Source organism: Chroicocephalus ridibundus, chromosome 19 (assembly GCF_963924245.1).
Source record: "Chroicocephalus ridibundus chromosome 19, bChrRid1.1, whole genome shotgun sequence".
In the NCBI taxonomy this organism is placed as follows: Eukaryota; Metazoa; Chordata; class Aves; order Charadriiformes; family Laridae; genus Chroicocephalus; species Chroicocephalus ridibundus.
Window position 1 is genome coordinate 7,445,337 of NC_086302.1, and position 17,209 is coordinate 7,462,545.

A 17,209-nucleotide genomic window follows, 5' to 3' on the forward strand; every position below is an offset into this window, starting at 1 on the left:
TGGGCAGCGTATTCCAGTGTCTGACCAATGGTTTGCGTTTGCAACTTGTTTTCTAAGGTCCAAACAAGGACTTCTATATTTAAATTTATAGAGTTGGTTAAGTTCCCCCGGCTTTACTTCTTCAAAATTTCTCCCATCCCGAGCTAGTAATTCATACCGTGGAGGTGCACAGTTGGTTCCAGCAGGTTCCTGACAGAAACTGAAGCTGTGAATTTCTGACTTGTAGCAATATTTCGCTCTGTATTGCATTTGCCAGGTAAGAGTTGTTCTGGTTTAGCAATGTTGCTTTTCTAGAGAGAGAAAAATGACTGCATGAGCAGCCCAGATGAAGTAGGCTTTCCTAGGGGTTTGAGTCCTTGGGTCTCTAAAGCATTTGTGGTGCATTGCAGTAACCCTCACGCAGGGTCCCTTGTGTCCCTTACAAGGTGCTATGTGCTGGAGATGACCTCACGTATGGTCTGCATGGTCACTTCAAGCCCTCTGTCTGTTGATGACACCCAGACAAAGCTATAACAGCTTTGCTCTGGCTGCTTTTTCCATGTGTTGAGGCAGAATTTGTCCACTTACATCTGCCTGAGCGCTGCTTTTCACCAGTTTTTATGCCTTCCTTTTTGTAGGGACACAATTCCCTGAGGTTTATACCCATATTTTGAATTTAGCCGCAATTTGGATGTGCAGAAGTGTGACTGTATAAGCCTTGTTTCCGTAGGAAACCTGGGTAATAAATACTATTGCAAAGTATTGCACTTCAAAAAGCCACCAGAAGCACAAATACACGTTTTAATTTTGCCTTTCACTGCCGTTGGAGGGACTAACTCAGCCGCTGCGATGCGTACCCACATGTTGGGGCATGACGATGCCTTGGGCTCCCAGGTTCTGCAATGCCAAGTAATAATGAAGAGGAGGCGGCATTTTGAGATTTGCCTCCTGGGTATCTCTACTCCATAAACATAAAAATGCAGACACAGTCCAAAGAAAATCAAAAAAGCCAGAAGTTCTATAATTAAAACAGCACTAACCCAACAATTGCTTACCGGTTGGACTTGGGCCTGGCTCTCTGTGTTGCTGCCATTATGCTTGTATATATGCATATATATATGTGTGTGCACGTATATACTGCTAGGAAGGGTTTCCTTTCTAGGCACCTGTCTCCGTTCTGCTCCGCCACCCCAGTGCCGGCGCTGCCGACCGCCCCAGCTGATGCTCAGCTGCCAGCGCGGGAGGGATGAGGCTGGTGGCTCAGGTCCCAGCTGTCCCTGCATCAGCCTCAGCCACTTCTCATTATTTTGGCGTGCTGGACTCCAGCGGTCCATCTTTTTTCATGCGCGTGCTCCTATTTTCGCTGTTAGTCTCCGTAAGGGTGGAGGAGGTGAGGGTCGTGTACCACCTCTCCCTGCTTTAGACCCAGGCTGACACTTTTGCCGTGGGGAAACCTGGTGATTTGGCAACGCACACTTTCCCTCCGATCAACTGAGACTGCTTTTGAAAATGTTTCCCTGGCTCTTTAGCTTTGTCCATCTCTGTTTACAACCGAGATGTCCCCAGCTCATGGCTGGTTAAATTTCCCTGCAGCTTTCTCCATTAGTACTTGAAGGACCTTTGAGCGAGGCAATAGGCTTGCAGTACAGAACACGCAATATCATTCCGATAATTGCTCTTAATTCAGATTTCACTGGGCCTAGGGACATTGCGTACAAATACCCGTGCCGATTTTCAATATTCGTCCTCTCTCTTAACCCACAAAAAATGTTCCTAATAAGCTGTACTGGCATTACTGAAATCTCCTACAGTATCACGTAGGGCTTTGTGCATTGTCTTTGTTAGACATAATTAGCACTTTGAATGTGCGCACATCAGATGGTCGCTGAATGGGAGAATTCGTTTAACCCTTCAGCCTCCACGTCGCATCCCTCTGCATGCCCTGGAATGGCATCGCCAGGGAACAGCAGGCGAATTTCTGGTTTCGGTGCCGTGCTTTGTGGTACCAAATCAAAAGCCCCGAGTCCACGCTCGGCTCTCCGCGTGTGGAAGCAGGCAAGGGTGAGACTGACATTTGGTTAGTGGTTTTGTATTAATTCCAGCATTGAGGATCTTCTTTCTTTTATGTGTTTGTGCCACATCTAGCAATGATACAGTGATTTTTAATGTCCCTAGCAACACAGGGCAGAGCAGGGCTTTGATGGGGTCTTTTGAAGTGGCTCAGTTGGGGTGTGGGGGTGACGTTAGCATGGAGAGAAACTGGTGCTGCACTGCTGAATTCAAGATTTTTCTAAGTAGAAAGAAAAAGCCCTTGCTATTCCAGTGAATTCTCTTTCTTCAAGGAGTAGGATTTTAAGGTTGACGATGGGAATCTGGAAGTATGAGCTTCAGGCTGAGCAAAGCATGGCCTGGGTAAGCAGGACAGGGAAGAGAGGGGCTGACAGTGGTGGTCGGGCACACTGCCCACCCGCTTCCTGCGGGATCTCCTCCGTGCCTTCCAGCAGCGAGCGTTCTCTGGCATTGATTGCTCATCCGGAGGGTATTCCTGGAGGAAAACCCTGTGGAATAGCAAAGGCTGGGTTCAGGGAGTCTGATGGAGATGCCCAGCCCTGAGCAAGTCTGCACCATGTGTCAGATTGCGCTTGCAACAGGCTGTGGAAAAAGCTTTGTTGTCTTTTCTGGAGCGATAGCCGCAGCAGTGCCAGAAGTTAAACGTTTGTTTCTTGACCCTGACTTGGCTCAGCCTCTGCACAGGATGGTCTGGACTTACAGAGCTCGGGACGAAGCCCTGCCGGGGTTGGGATGTGGGGCACGCGTCAGGCAGCTCTCCCGCACGGACGCTCGACGTGCCGGGTGACCTGAGCTGAGTTTCATGCTGTCCTTTCCTCCAGGTTTATGAGCAAATTGAAGCGAACTCTTGTTTTTGTCTATTCCCTGGCTCAAACCTTAAAAGGGGTGTTTTTGTATGAAATTGAGAAGTGATTTGCATACTTCGTTTTCTTTACTCTCACAAGTCCAAACAGATCCCTTCCCCTCTCTCTCTCTTTAGACATCTGTTACTGGATTTCTCGGTTCGTCCTTACTGAAATTTTGAGCCTGCTGCCTGATTTTCTGGAGCCTCTCTGTTCCCAGCAGAGCACTGGGACCCCAGCCGTGCGACCCTGTCCCACCAGCATCCGCCCTGGCCGGGCTCGCAGCACCACACCGTTGGGAGGGCTCGGACTTTCTGACGTTCCTTTTGATGTCTGTTAATAAGGGCCGAAAATAGCACTGAGGGGCCTCCTCCTTCCTCCCTCTTTGTTCATCTTGTTGCTGTTACAGAAAGTTGAGGCTCCCGTTGGAATACGGTCATGAGGTTATCTTTTATTTATTCGTTGTGTGCACGTAACCATCGCTGCAGAGGAGGAGGCACCGTGTTTTAAAAAAGGGAAGGCACGAGCCAGGCATGGTCTGCCCCAGGATTTATGCAAATATGTGTATTTTTATGCCAATTTACAGTCAACTGTCTGTCTTCTTAGGGGGAAAAGTGGCAAGCCTGGCTAAAAGCCAGCGCACAAGCCAGTCGTTCTCCCCGTGCTGGCTCTGTTGGCAGGGAGGGGGCTCCCGTGGATGCTGTGCCAGGGAGGGATGTGGGGTGCTGGGGCAGGGGCTTTGCCTCTTGGCTGCTGCGGGTGTTCGGGGCGAGGGTGCTGGCCCATGCCAGGTGAAACCCTGGCCTGGGGAATTATTTTCTCCTTGCGCGTTCCCCTCCGCCTGTTGCTGGGGTTGACCTTGGCTTGGCCGGCCCATGCCAGGGTGTTCCGCATTCGCGTCTGGGCTGTAATTCCCATCCACCAGCTGCCCAAGATGCCAAAATCCCTGAAACGCCCGGCACAGAGCACTGTGAGGGAGGAAGGGAGCCGAGGAGCTGCCTCTCGTAGTCCCACCCTGCGGTTAATTTTTTCCTAGACGCCCCCCCTTATCAGCCTTTCGTACCTCCGACCCTCGTTAAAGCCATCGGTGAGAAAAGCCGCCAAGAAATCCAAGGCACGCTGGTCCGAGCTGCTGCAGGAAGCGCTGAATTATGTGTGAAGCTGGAAGTCTTGCAGCTGTCCTAGACATGTGAAAAACTTTCCATAAACATTTCTGGATGCTTTGGGGTTTTGAAAGAGATTTTAAAAAAAAAAAAAAATTTTAGAAGAAAAAAAAATTAGTACCGGGAGATGCCTGTTTAATTGGAAATCCTGAAAATCTGTTTCAAGTTATAGTTTACGTCGTCTATTTTAAATAACTGCTGTGGAAGAGTCTGTGCGTGGGACCTCTTTGAGTTTTAAGACATTAAAAATATTTTACAAGTGATAAGAGTTATCTCAAGCACTGGAAGTCAGCTCAAGCTAACCGCATACATCCTTTCATACATTTATTTAATCTGTGGGCTTTTTAGTCTCTATAAACGAGGAGCACTTGGGGAAACTCTTATTTTATTCCCAATATAAGTTTTGTCAAAATCTGCGCTCTGAACCTTTTGCTTTTGTCACTTTTGTTTTCAATTGAATATTTGGGAGGGCTTTTTTGTTTTATTTGGATTTCTTCACGCAAAACTGAGTAAAAGGATAGGAACTGCAAAACCAAGAAAGTTTGTTCTGGTCTACAATTGAAAACACCCAGGGGAGGACGGACCCTGCCACTGCCCCAGTCTGGGAGTCGGACTTCCAAAGCCTTTTCATTACCTGAAAGTCTGAAAATCCCCGTAGATACCTGTGGAGGCTGGGAATTTAACTCCTCCTTTCAGTGCTACTTTGCTATTTAATTTTTTAGGTACTTTAAAAACTCCTGTTAGGTACTTTATATGCATCTCAGGGCGCATAAATGTATTTGAAAAATCACATGTTAACCTGAAAGAGTCAGCCTACTACTGTTAATACACCTCTTGGAGAAGGCGCTCAGTTTTACATGTAAAATATGCTGTGATAATTCATTATTTCTGTTTGTTTTTTTTTTTTTCAGTGTTTCAATTTGATTTACTAAAATGACAAGCAAATAAAAATGCCGGTTTTGTGTAACTTCAACTGAACCCCAGTCTCAACTCAAAGACAGCATGGCAAAAATTATTAAATAATAAATGTCTGCCATTCTGTATTTCCTAGAATAATAAAGCTTATAAAACAAATAAATTAGGACTTCAAATATAGCTTCTGACTAAGAGAATCTGGGTTATAATTGCTTGACAACACTTAGAGAATATTTTGTGTTCTCTAGGTAGCAAAAAAGCACCCAATTTAACATGAAGGCTAAATTACTATATACTCATCGCTACACCAGTTAACAAGCATCAGGCTGTCTTCAGGAAAAGAGCTAGAACTAGATAAAAATCAATTTTTTTAAAATTAAAGTTTCTTGTGGTTTTAAAACATGCTCAAAATTGTTGTGTTAATTAAATCTACTCAGAGTTTGCTATAAATTAAAGGGCGGGGAAGGTAATTCTTGCCTAAATTTCAGTTTTGTGTTACAAAATACTTGTGTTGTGCTAACAAAGCATAACACTCACACAAGACCAGAGAATAAGGTAAACAAATATAATAATATGGGTGCTTGTTATGCAGGTAATTAATTTCTGCATTTCCGAGGAGACTGGACTTTGTAGCCAGACTCAGGGCAAAGGAGAAATCCAGGATTGAAATCTGCCCTTGCCAGCCAGCGTAGAGCTTTTGTTCCTGTTTTGCCCCAGATTTCATCATTTCAGGTGAAATACTCGTGTGCTTGATGTGGTCGAAGCCCAAGCTTTGGCAAACTTAAAATAACTAAAGGCCACTTGGGTACTTCATGGAGGTGTAGTTGTGACAAGCCATCTAATGCAGTAATTTTATTAAGTCCTTCATGGGACTTCATCAGGGAGGTTGTTGTTATCTCCGTGCCAGGTTTCTGGGCTGTCACGTGAGTCCAGCTGTGGGATGCTCCATGCTTCTGCCACGTGTTTCATGCCCCGTGCTGCTGGCAATGCTGGGGGGGATGCAAAGCTTGTCCCCAACCTTGGCTCCAATGGCTATATGAAATTTGGATTGTCTTGACGTGAAGAGAGAGAGCAGGAAGGCGACATCACCAGCGCAGATAAGCAAAACCTCTCAGGAAAAATTCCTGGAGGCAGTTACAAGGCAGCAGCAGAAGCGCGCAGGGTGAGGGTGCTGCTCCAGCCCTCACCTAGACAGCTCTTCTGCAAGATAAAATGAAACGTTTCACAGTCAAGCTGGAGGCTGATCTGTTTTCCTGCCTTTATTTACTCTTAATAATGGCGATACAAATATGGTGGTGCCCTTTTTTACAGACTCAGAGGCAAGAAGCTCTTGCTAGAGCATCTCACGGACCCATGGCCCTTTTATAACCATTTCTGGACAAACGTTGCTTTCAGAGGTGGTAAAAATGCAGAGCAGCAGGACCTCAGTAGTGCTGTGCTGAATTGCAAATACTTGGGGTGGGTGAACGAGAAACCTTAGCACGGTGGAGACAGGCCTCCTGGAAGTCCTGGGAGCAGGATGGGTCTGGTCCCAGTGTGCTGTTCCAGTGCCAGCATTCCCGAGTTGATGGGCTCTCGGAGAAGCTTGCGGAGGGGAGGGTGCTGGGATGCTGCTGGCAGAAAATCCCTATTGCTGCAAGAACATGAGAGGAGATGTCGCACCCAGCATGTGTTGTCCTCCAGCACAAGCAGTTCTTGCTGTGCTCCGTGGGGCAAACCTCGCCTACATCCATCTGTCTGCAGGAGCCGCCTGGGAGCAGGGCTTCCCCTGCCACCTCCTCCTGGCCGCGCAGGAAAGCCTTCCCCGCTCTTCTTTTGTCTTGCTGGTAACAGCTGGTTCCTCTCTGCCACCCGGGATATCTTCCCTCTGGCTGCTGCAGAGCTTTGGAAAGGGGAGGTCAAAAGATGCTGGGTTGCTTTTCTTTATTTATTTAGGGGGTTAAATTAAATGCAGATTTAGTCCTTTCCTGCGCCTTGTACAGCAGAGAATAGAAAACCACATTTCCTTACTGTAGCCTGAGTCCTGCCCCTTTGAAAATTAACTCTTGGGCACAGCTAGAATACTGTTTTCTGTGAGTATTTGGATGTACTGCAGCTGACGGGCTCTGAAGCCGTTCCCATGCTACATTAAAATAAAGCCATCTGCCAAGAGTCCTTGTGCTTTTGCCAGACCACTGAACTGGCCCATACAGGACAATTCTGGGATGGTTCTTCTGCACCTCATAAAACCCTGTTAATGCAGATGTTAGACTATCCTGACCTTTTCTTTCATGTGGCATTTCTGAGGATTTCAGTTGTATTAATGGCTACGTGAATGTATGCTTTGCGATATGGACGGGGGAAAAAAAAGAAAAACCAAAACAAGTCCAGTGGGGACTAGAAGGAAACCGAATTAAATCCTGCCTGGGCTGTAAGTGAAAATTAAACTGAAATTGCCCCAGGTGAAAGGCCGGCAAAGCAACTGTGCAGCTGAGCATGGCTGGGCTCTTTGCTTTTCACACCGCTTCTTCTGCCTGGAGTCATTACAAGGCAACACAATTTGTGTTTCCATTTTTATAGGTAGACCCATGTCTACGTGCTCTTTGCGTCTTTGTTATTGCTGTTTTGGTGGAGACTAACTGCTAGAGTATAATTAAGACTTGGATGGTTAGGGGGAGGGGAAAAAGATAATCGAACGGTGTCTGTGACATTTATCAAACTCCGCAATTTATTATTTTAAGTGTTGGTGAAAGGTAATGGATAGCCTGAGGGAGGTCCTGTGTGTACCCTCCAATTAATGTGCCTTATCTCTGGTCTGGAAGAGTAAGTGTGTCCCTAAGAGCCCTCATTGCATAGAAACATATATTTTCCCTGTATGTGTTCACCGTGGGGCCATTCAGCGGCAGTACTGGTTCCTCGGAGGGTGAGAACTGAGGACCACCGGACTGCTGATCAGATTAGCTATCTACTAGCTATTACTTTTTTTCCCCACACAAAGCTTGACAGGACAGGATGAAGGGTTTCCGATAACTCAATGGCGATGAGCAAAGACTCCATTTGTCCTTCTCTTCCCAATGCAACTTCTCTGAACTTTGGCATTAGTGTAAAAAAAAAAAAAAAAAAAAAAAAAAAAAAAGTCCAAAGCCCAACACCTTCCGGATGACACACCTGTACTCTGTGGGCTGATGTTGGTGCTGCTGTATTGCAGAGACGGAGCACGTGGAAGGAAGAGCTGGGTTAGTGGACCAGCAAATTGCTAACCAGGGCTGAACACGTTTGTGGTTGGTGGCATGGGAGCCGGAGAGAAACCAGCCCTAGTTGCAGGCACCAGCCTGTTTTCAGGGCTATGTTTTTTTCTTAATGGTTATGATTTTTTCACTTGTTATTTGGAGAAACTTGGTGGAGAACCTCACACCACTGCTCTCTGCTCTTGAGAATATGAACGTATTTTACGGTGCTTGACATGACTTAGCAACCTGATTTAAGAAAACTGAAATACAGCATAAAGAGACATTCCTAAAGTTCATTAGTAAAAAATGGAGAGATCTCTAAAGCACCTCTCCTAGAGGAGATCCTCTTAATTTCAAAGACGTAGCAGATACAGAGGGTATGCTGTGTTACTTCCCTCACACCTCCTGGTAAATTAATGTTTCAGAGCCCTGCAGACTTCATGGCTTCTGGGAGCACAAACAAGCTAAAATCATTATTTCAGGTTAGGAGAAATGCTGCATGTTGGAAATTAAAATACTTCCTCTGTGGTTTGCCTATAACTTTTAACTTATGTTTCTCCTGACATCCATAAAAACGAAGGCTCTAGTTACTGTATTTAAATAGCAATATTAAAATATGTAGCAGTTTAGCTAAATTACTCTGTTAAATGGAGAACTTCTTATTTCTCTTAAAAAGTGCAAGATAGAGACCAGTCTTCACAGGTACCGAACTGCCTGGGTTGTCCTGGGAGATCCTGGTTGCTCTGGGGTTTGAGAAAGAAGTGATGCTTCAGACCATGTCCGTGGCATCGTACTTCAGCTCAAACAGTGGACGAGCCTTCATTTGTCATCATACGTTGACAAACCATGCCAGGCAGTGTTAGCGTGTGCATTTTAAAAGGACTTGAGAACTTTTTTCTAGGATATTAGTAATCTGTCTATTAATGGTTGGTTATTTCTTCCACTTGATCCTGCTGCGTAAGGTTCTGTAGCTCCCAGCTGAGCATCTTCCAAACATTTATGCCATAAACTTCGTAACTAGCATGCCAGGATGCACAATTTGGAATATGATCTTTACTGAGGTCACAAAACCCCAGCTATGTTAAAATCTCCCTGTGGTACTATAATAGTTCGGCACTAAGATACTTGTCCCCTGTGGCCACGCTGTGACTCGAAGGCTTCTCCACAGTAAGACTGAGCCACGAGGTCTTGGTATTCAAAAAGAGGAAAGTGGGAGAATATGGATGGAGCGATTGCCCCTGGCTTCTCTATCAAAAAAAGTTTGAATTTTGCTAGGTCAGATACTACATAGTTTAATAAGAGCGACTGTCATTAGGCAAAGGCTAATAGATGAATAAAGCCAGGTACAGAGACTCTGCTCAATGCTTCTGTGCTCATCTGAAATAAAACCTCTGCAACAGCTGTGTTATATACAAAGCTGATGGTGTTTGGACCTAAGAGAAGTTAAAGCTGTGCTATCTGTGACACATCCCATCTTTCGAAGTGCCTTACAAACATTAGGTATATGTCATTATTGCAAACCGGGGATTATTTTCCACCTTTTACAGTTCGGCTCCGGTTCTGGTTTAGGTTACGCTCTCCGTTACAGGAAGAGGGACCCCACCCCAGGGGGACACATCACCATGAGGCATGCGGGGTCACTCATGCGTTGCTCTTTCAGCTAATTTTTGGGTGTTCTGGACAGAGAAGGGCTGAGAACCTACCCACAGGCTTTGACCCTTCCTACGTTTTGTTAGATAAGGATATTTCATTTAGGGATGCAGCTGGGTGGCAGCCGGGTCAGAAGCTCTCTGTACTGAAGTCGATCTCAGATTTGTGCAAGGAAATCTGAATGCCTTGGCAAAGCTAGAGCTGAAAGTGTAATTAATATATTGCATCGTGTAATGTATTTGTCATATATGTGTATAGAAAGCTAGGAACAACAATTATTTCTCACTTTTTTTGGTGCACACCCCTTCCAGCCTGGTGACATTGCAGGGCACCTGTGGGAGAGAAAACAGATCTTTTTCCTTTCTTTTTTTTTTTTTTTCCCCCCCCTCCTGTACTTTGATACCAATTATGAGTGATATTTCAGTTGGCAAAGCGCTAGCAGTGATGACACTCTAGATAATAGACATAGTAAAAAAAGGCCAGGAATAATTTTCATGTTCCAGACTAGAGTCTGCAGCACTGAGAAGCTAAAAATAAATAAATAAACAAAAAAAAGCAAACTTGGGAATTGCACGCTGAGCACATTTTCTGTGGAATTACTAAGAAAGAAGCCCACGAGGTCAATTGAGTAGAAATGCGAGTTAAGACAAAGCAGTTCTAAATTAGTAGCTGTCAGGAGAGAGCTAGTTAGGCAGAAGATGTTAAACTAGAAGGAGTCTTAGCCAAGAAGGAGTCGCGAGTAGACTCATTAGCACATGAGGAAGATGGGTTTCCAGTTAAAGGTATTTTTAACACGGGAAAGAATTAAATCCTTCTCCAAATCCTCAAATTCAGGAATTTGACGGCCAGATTTCTGCCCCAAACTCCGGGACATCACTGAACTCAGCTGAAATGCGTGACTATTGCACGAAACATCTCAAGCACTGGAACAGGCTGCCCAGGGAAGTGGTTGAGCCACCATCCCTGGGGATGTTAAAAAGACGGGTAGACGTGGTGCTGAGGGACACGGGTTAGTGGTGGACTTGGCAGTGTTAGTTTTATGGTTGGACTTGATGATCTTAAAGATCTTTTCCAACTTAGAATGGAATCATAGAATCATTTATGAAATGAATAGTTAAGGAGGCCGAGGGTTGGAAAGGAAACCAAGATGGATAAAGTCTTGCTTTAAATGACTATAGAAAAATGTACTGAATCAGAGTACAGTCATCAAACCAACTCCAGCCTCTAAAATACCTGAAATCTTTTGGAGTCTGCATTAGTACTCGCTGGCAGCATCTTTAATTGCAATAGGAAATCAGTTTAGTAATGATTTGGACACGAAGATGGTATTGCTGGAAGACATAGAGGGCTGATTGTCTTGACTTGCATATGTGCTGCCAGTCATAACTTTTGCAGAATGGGAGCAAAATGCAATTTAATGAGCGTATTGGTGTTCTCATTCACTTTTCCACTCACTGGGTGGCTATCCAAGTGTGTGAAGAGGACCCAAGAGGAGAAACAAGGTTTTGCAAGGTACCTGGGGCCAGACTGTGCATTCTTGTGGTGCCCCATGGTGATGGAGAGGAGGTACAGGTTAGGGAGGAGGGAAATCATTCTGTGAGAGGTTGAGTTTCAAGCCTTCATTGGGGCCATTAGATCATCTACTCTGACATCCAGCAGATGACAAGCCATTATAGGGCACTCAGATGCTCTCTTTTGCAACTTAGGGCTTTACCTGGCCTTACAGGAGATGATGCATTGTCTTCCTCTGTCTTTCTTGTCCTCTGAGCTGCAGTGCCATCAGCTAGTAATGCTCATACATAAACAGCCGCACAATAACTTGCATCTGTGAGCATTTTTGCAACAAATACCCTTTTTCCCCCCACATAGATTAGCAGCGAAGTTAAAAGCTGCTGCTGCCCCAAAGGAGGGGTCGAGATCAAATGTCGCGCGGTAGGGAGTGAGGCTGGCCTCTGCCCATTTCAGATGTGCAGCCATAAATCAATTTATACCAGTTGGGAAGCTGCAACCTCAGATGAAAGCATGCCATTTGATTAGGTGACAAATACCTAACCGATCCCAGCAAAAGCCCAGCCGGGCTGTGTGTGCTTGTGGTCGGACTGGCTGCAAAAAAAAAAAAAAAAAAAAAAAGTATTTATATTTCCCAAAAAGTCTCAAAAATGTGAATCTGAGAAGCCCTAAAGGCAGATGAAAGGAAAGCAAAGCTTGGCACTCAGAATAGCTCATCGTCTCCGGGTATGGCAGCCCAGCCTTCGCACGTGGGCTGGGAGCAGCAAGGGTGGTGTAGTGGCCTTGATCATGAACCAGCCACCTGCTGCGTGTGGTTTCACTGAATAACGTACATTATATACATATATGTGTGTATGCATATCTATATGTATACACACACGCATGCCTGTATGTGCGAGCATATATACGTATATAAAACTGCCTCTGCTGAAAAATATGTTGCAGTGAAACATAACATTTGAGAAATTGCGACGTACTATTGAGCAAGGGCATCCCAGGCTGTGCTTGGGATGCTGCTGAGGATGGGGATTGTTGTGTGCAGCCCGTGAACCCCAGCCAGCAGCGCAGAGGGCTTCTGCCAGACCCTTGGGCTTTGCATGGTCAGCACAAAGGCACAGGGCTCCCAGGCAGCCTGTGAAGGGCTTTAACGCCACTGCTGGTGCTTCACATCAAGCTTGAAGGAGAAAGAATTGTAGAATGGTTTGGATTGGAAGGGACCCTAAAGCCCATCCAGTGCCACCCCCTGCCCTGGGCAGGGACACCTCCCACCAGCCCACGTTGCTCCAAGCCCCGTCCAACCTGGCCTTGAACCCCTCCAGGGATGGGGCAGCCACAGCTTCTCTGGGCAGCCTGGGCCAGGGGCTCACCCCCCTCACAGCCAAGAATTTCTTCCTGAGATCTCATCTAAACTTCCCCTCTTTCAGTTTGAAGCCGTTCCCCCTCGTCCCATGGCTCCCCTCCCTGATCCAGAGTCCCTCCCCAGCTTTCCCGGAGCCCCTTTAGGGACTGGAAGGGGCTGGAAGGTCTCCCCGGAGCCTTCTCTTCTCCAGGCTGAACCCCCCCAGCTCTCTCAGCCTGTCCCCACAGCAGAGGGGCTCCAGCCCTCCCAGCATCTCCGGGGCCTCCTCTGGCCCCACTCCAACAGCTCTGTGTCCTTCTGCTGTTGGTGCCCCAGCGCTGGAGGCAGCACTGCAGGGGGGTCTCCCCCGAGCGGAGCAGAGGGGCAGAATCCCCCCCTCGCCCTGCTGCCCACGCTGCTGGGGATGCAGCCCAGGCTGCGGGGGGTTTCTGGGCTGCCGGCGTACGTTGTTGGGTCTTGTGGAGCTTCTCACCCACCAACACCCATAAGTCCTTCTCCTCAGGGCTGCTCTCCATCCAGTTTCCACCCATCCTGGATTTGTGCTTGGGATTGCCCCGACCCACATGCAAGACCTTGCTCTTGGCCTTGGTGAACTTCATGAAGTTCACATGTTTTGCCATCCCCAAGTCCTTCTCCTCGGGGCTGCTCTCAATCCGTTCTCTGCCCAGCCTCTATTTGTGCTTGTGCTTAATATAATTAATAATACTACATATATATCATATATTAATAAGGAGGTATTTGGATATAGCTGAGTCTTAAATATCCATGTATACAATATGCAGATTCCTAATCCTTTAGGACCAGTGAGCATTTCACAGGGGAAAGCTGCAGTGGGCAGAGGTTTTTCCTTCCTGTCTGCCTCTGAGGTGTGGATTTTAGTACACACCAAGTGTTGCGACATTCTGGGTAAAATTTGAAGCTGTGACTCTGTTAGTATGTTCATCTGACTTTCCACTCTGCTACCAGTCGGCTGAAGCTGATTTAGTCTGCAGAAAGCACAGAAGCCTGTGGCGCCATGATTTTTTTTTGACATTTATTTTGAAAAATAAATTCCACTGATCTTTGATTCCTTTCTTCTCTATAATTAAAAAAAAAAAAAGTACTAAGTGTGTGTGTATGTATACGGTGTTGATAGCAATGGATTTCTGCTTTAGGAAAAGCGTTTGTATTTACCTGCTCAAGCAAAAACTGGAGTGCAGCTGAAGATATTCATCTTTCTTTTTCAGGGTGATGCGGTTTTATTGCCCCAAGCCAAACTTTATGTTTTAACATACTACTTACAGTAATGGTATTTTGAGGGTCTTCCCATCTGCTGTGTCCATCAGGGATGGCAGAAGTGAAGTTGGCTTCCGATTTCTTTATCGTTTCGTATGAAAACCTTATTCAGAAGAGATGCTTCAAAAAATACTTTCCAAATTGGGACTTTGCCTCCTTTTTTTGCTGTAACTGCTCAAAGGATTTGCCATGGGGTAGGTGGGACAGAGGGAGCTGACACCCCTTTAGCATGCTCAGAGTAGTGCAGATTTTAGCTGGAGGGAAAAGTGTGAAACCTTTCATCTGGTAATGAATTTTTTTTCTCATCCCACCCCGCCACCCACCAACAGATAGTTTTGGGTCTTGCCACTGGTACAAAATGATTGGGGGGCTTTCCAGTGTTTGTTTTTTAAAAAAAATTATTTTTCTTGTTTCAACTTTGAATACTGTGCTTGTTTCCATCTATGAAGAAAAGAGATGAGTAGTCCTTGCCCTAAAGACATCACAAAGTTTCCCATCCTCAAGGAGAGTTTCCTCCAGTCTCTGTGAGACCAAAGACTAGAAGATGGGGCTGTGGGCTCTGCTCCCAGCACCATCGCAGCCTTTCTGGCTGACCGCAGCTGTGTTTTTCCCCATCTTTTTTGCTCATCTTCCCCATAGAATCATAGAATCATTTAGGTTGGAAAAGACCCTTGGGATCATCGAGTCCAACGACAAACCCCACTCTACAAAGTTCTCCCTTACGCCATATCCCTTAACCCCACATCTAAACGAATCTTGAACACATTGAGGGATAGTGACTCCACCACCTCCCTGGGCAGCCTGTTCCAGTGTCTGACCACTCTTTCTGTGAAGAATTTTTTCCTAATGTCCAGTCTAAACCTCCCCTGCTGCAGCTTGAAGCCATTCCCTCTTGTTCTATCGCTAATGACCTGTGAGAAGAGACCAGCACCAACCTCTCTACAGTGTCCTTTCAAGTAGTTGTAATCACCCATCACCAGCTGGACCTGCTAGTCCTCATGTACCTCCTGCTGGAAGGAGACATGGGCATTTGCTGGTGCTTGGAGAACCCCTGGCAGGTGACATGGATCAGCTGCTGGGCTCCGGTTAATAATAGTTTCAGGAATTGCTATTAATACACTTGGAGCAGCGGCGAGCCGTACTCCTGCAACATGTGACCACACACTAAGTTTAAACAGGTTAAATTAATTTCAGCATTAGACATAATTTAAATTCAATTATTCATTTAAAAAATGTGGGACCTGTTAAGCGGCTGCCCGTCAGGCAGAGCTGTCAGGTCTCCGGTTCCTCCTCTTTCCTACAGCTGCTGCTGCCTTTCCATGGAGGCATGAGTGCTCCGCTCCCCAAAGCCAATGTGCAGCAGCTTTGGGCGCTCAGAGACCAGAGCTTCTGCCTAATTAAAAGTTTCCGATATGTGTGTTTGGAGAGCAGCACACCACTGGCTCTGCTGTGCCAGTGCTGTAAAAGATGAAACTCAAAGAAACAGTAGGGGAAAAATTAATATTTTAGTGTGTGCGTGCAGGAGGACCTTCCAGTGCCTGTGTACGGTGAGTCAAGCTTTGAAGTGCCTTGATGATGGGTCTTTGCTTGTGAATGAGCTCTTGTAACTTTAGCAGTTTTAAAACTTTATTATATTTTCAGTTTTGCCAGGGGAGGAACTACAGTGAAGTGGTCTGAGCTGGGAAGGGGAGGATGGAACGTGAATAGAGGCTACAAGCAGCTGGTGCAGGACCCTGGAAAAGATTTGCCAAGATGATGGTGGTGTAATGTGAAGTTTGGACAGCAGTCCATCGGTCTTTCCTGCGAGGTCATCTCTTGCCCTATAAAAACAAGAATTTAATTCCATAGTGCATAAGTGCATACTGCAAAACCTGTCTTTCATATTTCTGGATCCCATTTACTTTGATAAAATGCATGAGATACCTGTTAAACCGTGGCCTTCATTTTTCACGCTTGGCACTTGGTAACAGTCACTTGTGTAAGTTTATTGACAAGACAAATGGGTGGCGTGACAGCACCCAACCTCTTTCCTTGTTTTCTTTATCGAGCAGTTGAAAGTTTTTCTTTAAAAAAACAAAACAACCCACAACCAAAAAAGACAACAAAACCCCTGCCCTGAGGCATTTTTCCCTTTTTGCAGAAGGTCACTGAATACAGTTTGGTTTTTCCCCTTGTATAGCCGATACTCTAGGGAAGTTTACGCAATTAAAAAGAAAAATTAAACAGTATTGTTACCAGTGTTGGGAAATGAAAGGTGTGACGGTAACCTGCAGGGAATTGCATTTGAATCTGGGAAAAAGTCTTGTTGTTTTATCCTTGTTACTTTTACTTGGGGAGATTAATTGCATTACGAGGCATTATTTTACTGTGAGACTGTTCCTGCCGAGCCCATCTGTGGCTGTGTCCAGGCTGCTGTCTTGAAACTTCTCATTCTCAGGACTCGATATTGCAAATCGTTAAGTGTGTGTTAATCATTTCGGAAATCCTGTTGAAGTGACTTCTCCAGCAGGTACGAGGCATGCTTGGGCATTCGCGTGCTGAACCTCCAGTTTCAGCGTAAAAATGCCAGAGTTCTTCCTCTGCCTCCAGCCTTTTTGGGAGTTTTAGGGTTATTTGTAACCTGGGCCAGGTCAGGGGTTGGTTTATAATGGGGTAGTGACTAGTGGCACAGGAAACCTCAGCAGCAAGGGTGCTGACACAAGACTCTGCTTAGCTACTGTAGGCAATTATCCATTGCTTCTTGTTACTCTTAATTCTTTATACAGTGTTAAGTGGTAAAGAGCCACCAGTTTTTACTGATTTCCAGATTAATAGTTGTGGTTCAATTGTTTAATTTTATTTTATTTTTTAATTAATCCAAGCTGGGAAAGACGGAATGACAGAGAAAGTATGTGCAGAGATTGTATGTGAGAATTTAAAATGTCTTTGGAGAGAGCCTCCACTTTGAAGAGAGCTTATTCCTAACCTAAACCAGCTGCTACTGCGCTTAAAGAAGGGAGCAAAGCGAATGAAAACCTCCTGTCTTGGAAGATCAGAAGGTTAGGGTACAGGGTGTCAGTGCACTTTTATGAATCAAACCCCAAGGTTTCCTTGGCTGCTGATCTCCTTGGATTTTAGAAACAGGATTGAGCCAATGTTTACATGGGAAATCTCCAAGGGAACCTCCAGTACCTCACAAAGCACGTGGCTTCCTATGACATTCAATGGAGCGGACGGGATGAATCGTTACACTTGTGC

General features: G+C 45.7%; 1 long non-coding RNA gene across 1 annotated transcript; it reads left to right on the forward strand.

The window, feature by feature from the left end:
• Positions 1-15,226: 15,226 nt before the first annotated feature.
• LOC134525100 (uncharacterized) lies at positions 15,227-15,903 on the forward strand. Its single transcript, XR_010073698.1, has 2 exons — positions 15,227-15,519; positions 15,614-15,903. It is a non-coding gene; the product is annotated as an uncharacterized LOC134525100 (long non-coding RNA).
• Positions 15,904-17,209: the final 1,306 nt, after the last annotated feature.